This window comes from Spinacia oleracea, chromosome 5 (genome assembly GCF_020520425.1).
Source record: "Spinacia oleracea cultivar Varoflay chromosome 5, BTI_SOV_V1, whole genome shotgun sequence".
In the NCBI taxonomy this organism is placed as follows: domain Eukaryota; kingdom Viridiplantae; phylum Streptophyta; class Magnoliopsida; order Caryophyllales; family Amaranthaceae; genus Spinacia; species Spinacia oleracea.
Window position 1 is genome coordinate 71,688,468 of NC_079491.1, and position 9,134 is coordinate 71,697,601.

The window sequence follows — 9,134 nt, forward strand, 5'->3', positions numbered from 1 at the left end:
TTGTATTATTTCAAGGGAATTTCAACCCGTCAATATTTTAGGGGAATTTCATCCCGTTGGATTTTGGAATATTTTAGGGGAGTTTCAACCCATTGAAATATTTTAGGGGGATTTCAACCCGTTGATAGGACTTGGAATATTTTAGGGGAGTTTCAACCCATTGAAATATTTTAGGGGGATTTCAACCCGTTGATATGACTTGGAATATTTTAGGGGAGTTTCAACCCAAGAATAGGATGCGAAATTTGAACTTGTACTATTTTAGGGGATTTTCAACCCATTGGAAAGTTGGACTTGTATTATTTCAGGGGATTTTCAACCTGTTGGATGTATTTGGAAATGGGGTTTGTATTATTTCAGGGGATTTTCAACCCATTTGACAATAGGACTTGTACTATTTCAAGGGATTTTCAACCCATTGAAATGTTTGGGATTTTGAATTTGAGAGTAATGGAAAGCAAGGATTTGTAGCTCGAAAATGAGTGTGAAGTTTGAATTTGATTCGAAATTTGAACTTTGAAATGGAAAAGACGCACTTTTCTATATAGAATGTGAGGCTTTGAATATGGAAAATCCGGCATTATGCCGCCATGGATTTGAGACATTGAATTTGGGAATTTGAAAGTCCGGCATTATGCCGCCGTGGACTTGGAATTTTGAAGTGTTTGAAAATGAAATTGAATGAGGGAAATTATGCCATCATGGATTTGGAATTGGAAGCTTCGAATATAGGACTTGAGATTTAAAGGTTTGGAATTTTTGAACTTCGAACTTGAGGTTTGAAATATGGAATGGAAAAGTCGGCATTACGACGGTATGAATTTGGAACTTGAAACTTTGAGCATAGGACTTGAAACTCGAAAGATTGACATGGGATTTGCGGTTTGAAAGTTGGAGTTTGAAAAGTTGGCATTACGCCGGCCATGAGCTTGGACATTTGAACTTGAGGTTTCGAAATTGGAATTGGCAACTTGAGTTTGAGGTTTGAAGGCTTGAATGTTTGAACTAGAAAATCCGGCATGACGCCGTTGGATTTGAGTTTTGAATTTGGAAAAAAATCCGGCATTATGACGCCGTTGGATTTGAGTTTTGAACTTGGAAATAGGAGTTTTGACGTAGGAAATCCGGCATTATGACGCCGTTGGATTGAATCTTGACTTGAAACTTGAAACTCGAAATTTGAATTAGAAAATCCGGCATTATGGCGCCGTTGGATTTGGACTTGAAAATTGAGGTTTGGACTAGAAAATTTGGATTGGACTTGAAACTCGAAATTTGGACTAGAAAATCCGGCATTATGACGCCGTTGGATTTGAGCTTGAATTTGAAACTTCAGGTTTGAAATGGAAAATCCGGCATTATAACGCCGTTGGATTGCATTTTGAATTTGAACTCGAAAATCCGGCATTATGACGCCGTTGGATTGAATTTTGAATTTGGCATTTGTGCGTGAGGCGTGTTTGAGGGTTTTGGAGTGGCACTCCTAAAAGACCTTAAATCGGCGATTTAGATGCATGAGGTTTGAATGATGCTCCTAGGGGTCTGGTTTCCTTGTTGGAGGCTAATTGGTTTTGGCAAGCTAGAACTCGTGGTTAGCCATTCACGCGTGCAAAGACGCCCACACAATGCACAAGTAGCACTTTGTCACACTAATCATGGATATGAATGCGACATGCAAAGTTCTCAACCTAAGGTCGGTCTAAGTTTTGTATGATGCAAGTGGTCGGCTTTGGGTGTCAAAAGGTACTTGACTAAGAGATGGATCCGGCGACAACTTGCACATCCACCTAAGGGACGTGTGTGTCGGCAGACGGCCTCCATACTTGACATCGGGAATGTCAAGCAAATGCCAAGTTTCGGTAGGCGCGGAAATGGTCACACACTTTGGTCGGGAACCGTATGGAGAGTCACCATTTCGTTGCCCCCGGGGCAAGCCCGAATGTAGAACACATCCGTTTGGGCAAGGTAGAAATTCATTTTGCACAAATATGGTTTTCGAAAAATGCATGAAATGCCTAGAAATTGAAATTTGAAATCGTACTCGAATTTGTATTTGTAAAGCTCGTTTTTCGACATTCGTTATCGAGGTTTGGGAGCGTCCTTCAAGATTCAAAAAAAGACTAACTCCCGACACGAAAAGTGGAGCAAAAGTGGGCGACGAGCCACTGTGAGCCACTGTCATGGATGCAGGAAGAGGCGTTGGGTGCAGGTGGCTGCGCCTGGCGCCAGTGCTGGCATCCAATACTTAAGCAGATCAGTGGCTTGCTGCTCGAAATCTGCTCGCATTTTCGAAATTGAAATTAGAAAAGTCCCCATTGGAGTCGCCAGAATTGTAGGGGGTGTTTTTTTTTTGTATGCAATTCCCTGCAAGGGGGCGGTTTTTAGAAACCATCGTATTTTTGTACCTCGAAGGAGTCGCCACCAAACATTGTTTAGGGTCTTGTTTGGAAAGACCGTAAATGACTCTATTAGGATAAGACTTGAATCTTCGAAACGGATGGGTGATATCCGGGCACTCCGCGAGCTTTAGAAATTATTCGAGTACGTGACACAACATTTTCAAAAAATACCCTAGTTTAGACTATGTGGGTTTGAATTTAGAGCAAATAGAATCACTACTTTGTATGGTGGTCAATTTGCTTTAAAGTTAATTTAAGGGAACATAAGATCGGTTTGTCCAAGAAATTATCTTTGTTAAGCGTGATGTAACCTTGCATTTTGTTGTATTTAGCATGTATGGTGATGAAGGCAATAAAGAAAATAAAGCAACATTACAATAGTAAATAAGTGCGGAATTAGTAAATACAAGACCCCCTAGAGATGGACTAGGGAGTAGGTCCACATTGCCTAGAAGGACTAGGCAAGTAAAGATGCGGAATTGAAAGTGCGATATTGAAATTGCGGAATTGAAAGGTGCATAATTGAAATTGCAATATTGAAAGGTGCATAATTGAAATTGCGATATTGAAATTTGTACTTGGGCACATGAGATTTGAACGCCAAGCGGCTCCTTAAAAATAAGTGCGCCCGACACGAATTCAAAGCCAAAAATCTCAACTTGGGAGAACTTGCTCATCCCATAGTATCCTAGATTTTGCATATAGAACTTGAACTTGAAAGTTTGAATCTTGAAATATTGAACTTGAAGTACTTGAACTTGAACTTGAAATATTGAACTTGTACTTGAAATATTGAAACTTAAGAGACTTGAATCTCAAAGATCGGGCCTTTTAATGTTGAAAAGGTTAGATCTTTGATGTGCTCTTACTTTGAAAGGATCCTAGTTTAGGGAAGTAGTCATGAGCAACCCTAAACATTGTGGGATCTTGAAATTTGAAAACTTTGTATATTGAAAAATGGAGTCTTGAATCTCAAAGACTAAACCTTTAAAAGTTAAATAGGTGTCATCTTTGATTACTCCATACTTGAAAGTGATTCTAGTTCAAAGAAGTGATTGCAAACAACTTTGAACATCCTTGAATCTTGAAAGTTTGCATTTTTGTATTTTGAAAAGTTTGGATTTTGAAAAGATGTATGATTGTTGCGAGTGACATTTTTAGTAATAAAAATGCCAACTTGCTAATCATTTTTGAAATAGGAAAATCAAAGAAACATGATTGAATATGGTGGGATTCGGAATTACCTATTTAGGTTTAGGCAAGAATTCCTTTTAGAGCTCCCAATTGTTTAGAACTTGAAATTTGTATGTGTTTTTGAAGGATTTTTTGATTTGGATTTGAGGCGTAATTTTTGTATTACGACGTTGTATATTGAATCTGCCTCCCTAAATGCTGGAAATTAGGGGGTATTTATAGGAAAAATGGCTGCAATACGCCAGCCATTGCCAGCGCAACACACAGCTGGCAGCGCTGGGCGCTGGTGACGTGGCGTGGATGCTGCCAAAACAAGGACGCGGGCACCGTCCTTGATTTGTCTTGTATTGATGTACCTTCCTACGAATAGTACGATGCTTGGCATGTAGTGCTTTCTTGGGGGTTAAGACCTGATTTTGCGTCTAAAAACAAGCCGTTTCGGGTTTTGAATTTCGGTTTTACGGGGCGAGGCCCGGCTTGCTCGATTTTGTGGGTCGGCGCCCGAATTTGACTTGCCTTATATGATTTTGAGTGGAAAAGGCTTAGTAAAACCAATGGAATGGTCTACTAGATGAGATTGTACTTGGATTTTGAAATTGGTTTTTGAAAATTGTATTTTGTACCGAGTTCCGGAAGGGGAACGGCCTCGGGAGTTGGATTTTGGATTTTGTATTTTGGAGATGTTCTTAGCAATTGGGATTTCCGCACGGAGTTTTTCCAACCGCCTAGTAAGGATAATGGTATCGTCATCATCCTAGAGGGGAGACACAAATTAGGTGTCTACACAATTGCAATCTTATTTAGTTTTCTAATTGTTGAATTATGTCTAATACAATTAGCAAGTATGTTTTTGATTGGGAGTAAAAGAAAAACATAATTGAAGATTTTAATTTATCTAAGACGAGTTCTATACAGAAATTGAAAGTTTCTTTTCTCTAGAGAATGAGAATGATAGTTTTTTTTAAAGGAGAATGATAGTCGGTATACAGATTTAGAAATAAAAGTTTTCTAATTTTGAATAAAATTTATGTTGTTGTTGGTCGATTGATACGAAGTAGAAATGTTTTTTTTATATTCTGTAGTTTTCCTCCTTTAAAAAAATTATTGGGACCTTATTTTTTAATTTAGCACAGGGCCACCAAATTGTCGGAGTTGGCCCTGCCCTTATAGGTCTTTCGCACCAAAATATACTAAACGTAATTTTACTATATATGATATGCCAATGTGTCATGTAAGCGAGTTAAGATAATTTCTTTATCTGATGAATTTAGATGAGTTTACCATTTTAATCGGGTCAATGTGAGTTAAAAGTTTAATTGGGCATGTAGCATTTTGAGCCAAGTTGCATATCAAGTGGGATCAATATTGAATTACTCAAAGTTGTTCTTTCTATGTTGATCTAAGATGAACAACCTGCTTTCATCCCGGGAAAATATATGTCTGGGAGTATTTTGTTAAGTTATGAATTACTTTCTTTTATTAACAGTCGAAATAGTATGGATCCAAACTTGATGGCCATGAAGACAGATATGAGCAAAGCTTATGATAGGGTGCATTGGGATTTCTTAGTTACTGAAGATTTTACGTGTTTATGGGTTCCCTTCTCATAGGACCAATTTTATTTCCCAATTATTTTCACCACTTCTTTTAATGTTTTGGTGAACGGAAGGTCTACACCGTCATTTCGGCCAAACTGCGGTCTAAGGCAGGGGGATCCGTTGATGGCCATGAAGTTAGAAATGAGCAAAGCTTATGATAGGGTGTACTGGGATTTCTTAGTTACTGTAGATTTCACGTGTTTATGGGTTCCCTTCTCATTGGACCAATTTTATTTCCCAATTTATTTTCACCACTTCTTTTAAAGTTTTGGTGAACGGAAGGTCTTCACCGTCGTTTCGGCCAAACTGCGGTCTAAGGCAGGGGGTTCCGTTGTCTCCCTATCTTTTCCTTTTCTGCATGGATATACTGGGAAAAATGTTGACTTTGGGTAGAGAGATTAAGAAATTCCAAGGCATTGAACCAGTCCGTCGAGGTCCTTGTATATCGCACTTATTCTTTGCGGACGCCATGATCTTCTTCAAAGCAAATCGAGAAGCAGGTGCAAATGTGAGTGCTATTCTGAATAGGGTATGTGTTATTTCTAGACAACGACTTAATCTGCATAAATCCTTTACGAAAGTCATCCCTAACATGTCTTGTGAGAACCCATAACTTTTTAAATCTACTTTACAAATGCAACAGGTAATTCAGTTCCAGACGCATTTAGGAGTTCCAATTGGCATTGTGGGGAAAAAGTCTTTACATTTTAATTTTCTGATGGACAAGGTTGTTGATCTCTTGGTTTCTTGGAATATAATCCAGCTCTCCCAGTCATAGAAGCTAATTTTAATCAATTCTATTGTCATCGCCATGATGTCTCATGTCCTCAATTTCTTGGAAATCCCTTTAGGTATTGCAAAAAAGAGAGATTTGATGATAGCTGTTTTCTTTTGGGCTAAGCAAAGAGAAAGGGGAATGCACTGGTTTCGACGTGAAATTCTTGATTTACCAAAATGGATGGAAGGGTTAGGTATTAGGAAAGTCGCTATGTTCAATTTTGTGTTGTTAATGAAACAGGCTTCGCATCTTCATACTTATCCCCAACATCTCCTTTCAAAAGTTTATTAAGCCAAGGGTTTCTCTTTGTTCACAACAACTGCTCAAACTCGTATCACTGGTCATGTTTCTTGGGGGTTTCAGGGTATAAGGAAGGCATAAAATCTTTTGTTGCAAGGTTGTGCTTGAAAAATTGGCTCGGGAAATAGAGTACCAGCAGGAGGACATAAATGGGTTGAGGGTCGTATTCCTATTTTCTCTTCCACAGTAAGCCTCGACAATACCGCGACATTGGAAAGTTTGTGATTCTTTGTATCAAAATCATGTTAAATGGATTGCTGCAATGGTAAGAGAAACTTTTCAATGGAATGATGCAAGGGATATCTTGTCTACAGAATTGCCCGTTAGTGAGAAGGAAGATTATATTTTCTAGAAAAAACATCATCCATGTAGGTACTATGTGAAGTCGGGTTATGCTTTCATTTGTGATTCGTAGGAAAAAAACCAGTCTTGGGATACCCCTCAATCCGCAGCGAATTTCATTAAAATCTTGTGGAGGCTTTTAATCCCAGAAAAATGGAAAATTTTCCTTTGGAAGTGATTGTTAGGTGGACTACCAGCTTTCACTAATCTTTGGGATCGTGGAATACATATTGAGGTTATGTACAAACATTGTAGTTCACAGGAGGAAGATGTGCAACATGTGTTTCATTTGTGTCCGTTAGCACAACATGTTTGGATGAGTGGATATTTAGGTATTCACTTTAATCATGATGATAATCTTTTCTTTCATGAATGGATTCTCTATTATATCTGGTTGTTTATTATCTCGGATGGAAAGAATGGTCAAAGACTATCCTACTTTATTTCACTTTATGGGCTCTTTGGATTACTCGAAATAATAGAGTGTTCCGAAATTAGATAGGAAGTATTGCCGTTGTGATCACCCATACTCAGGATGGTCTGAAACAGTTTGGAACCCTTCTCAAGTTTAGATAACAGTAGGGTTTGCATTCCGATCTTACAGAAGCAACACCTATTCAGCCGCCGAGTTTTGGAAGGTTGAAATAGGGCGACAAGCAGATGGTGATACCTTTTTCCTTTACAGCTGATGCAATCTGGAATAAAGTCAATCACCTTACTGGAACAAGGTGGTCTTTAGCATCAACTACAAATTATACAATAGCTCACACTGGATCTTCTGCCCTGGACATGTCCCAGTTTGCGGCCCAGGCTGAAGCTACTGCGTGTCTAAATGGAATGCAATGAGCTATCTCTTGCTTGATTGACTCGGTCCTAATTTTAATTGACTCTTCTATTCTGGTCTCGTCTTTTACAAAAGCATCAAACACAAGATATTCATCAACAATGGACGATTTGAGGATACGACATATGGGTAGGCTTTCAGCAGGTGCGTTATCTATAAGGTTAATCGAGAACAGGTGCAGGAGGCGCATGATCGTGCAAGTAATGTTATTCAAGAGGGATTTTGTCGGCTACTTTTGTTAGAGTCTGATTTGCGAGAGTACTAAATATTATATTCACCTAAATTCTTCAGCCTCTACCCATTTGATTTTAGTTTTATTTTTCCTTTCTTGTACTTTTCAAGAATATATATATAAAAAAAAGATCGAATTACAATGGTGCGGGTCAATATTGAATTCGGGTAGTTTGGTCAATATTTAGATGTCCGGGGGGTTCTTAAGTACGAGTTTAAAATGTTTCATTGAGGAAAATGAATTCAGATTTAAATACGTCGCAATTTTTCCCAATCTTCTCATGGCGTAGTCCCATAAATCCAACCCAAATTGTATTGCATTCTTTCTTCGAGCACACGATTGTATAATACCGGGTATTTCGTATGATAATACTCTTCATACGTAAAATGGAGTACTTCATATATCGTATGATAATACTATTTGTACGTCATTGCCTAATTGTATCATCGTCTCAAAAGACAGTTTAGGTCTAAGAAATAAGTGAGACTATCATTGTCAAATTGTCATGGAAAAAGGATTTCAAGGCGTGGCAATTCATTTTTACTTTTCCATACTTTAATTGCAATCATGAGACGGAATTTCAAAATATGAGAATGAGTATTTCACGATTTTATTATCGGTTTATGGTGTGAATTGCACACTCAAACAATCATGTTTATAATGGGCATTTTAAAGGTATAGCCTTATAGGTTTAATGTTATTGTTAACAATCTATGAACAAATGCCCATTGACGTTTACGTTTTGGCCTATTAGTTAAGACTTACAAATGAGAGTTTATGTATAAGTAGGTCTCACGTTTAAATTCTTCTTTCCCTATTTAATTTGTAATTTGTATTGCCCTTGTTACTCAATTACATACACACAAAAAAATCTATAAACAACCATATGTATTCAATCACATACTACTACAATTTTTTTTTAAAAGGTAAGAAGAAAAGACTTTACTGAACCAACATCTAACACAGGTTAGCCAGCTAAGCTATGAAGGTCATCGCTTGAGTCACTCCCAAACATTTTTGCAGATGATGGGGCACAACCCTATGACTTCCCCACTAACTCCAGTAACTTATGTTGGTCACATACTACTACATGTGTTTTACAACGCATACACTATTTTGACGGTTGATGTGCTTGTAATTTGTACTTCTTTAGGAGTTGTTAGACTATTTTATGTACATATTAGTGTAGTATAAATGTATATTTCTTTGCATTTGTTCACTTGTTTTCTACGATGAGCTCCACTCTCCCTATTTTTTTGCCAAGTCAAAGCAACAGATTGGAATAAGGATATCCGGCTAATCCAAAAGAGAGAAGAGCTACTCTCATGAGGAAAGAGAGTATCCCCGAGATTATCTTGTTTCCCTCTCATCACCATCATCGAAGGTCTCACATAAAAGAGAAGTAAGAATAGAAAACTCCAACCAAGTCATGTCCATGAGATAAGGA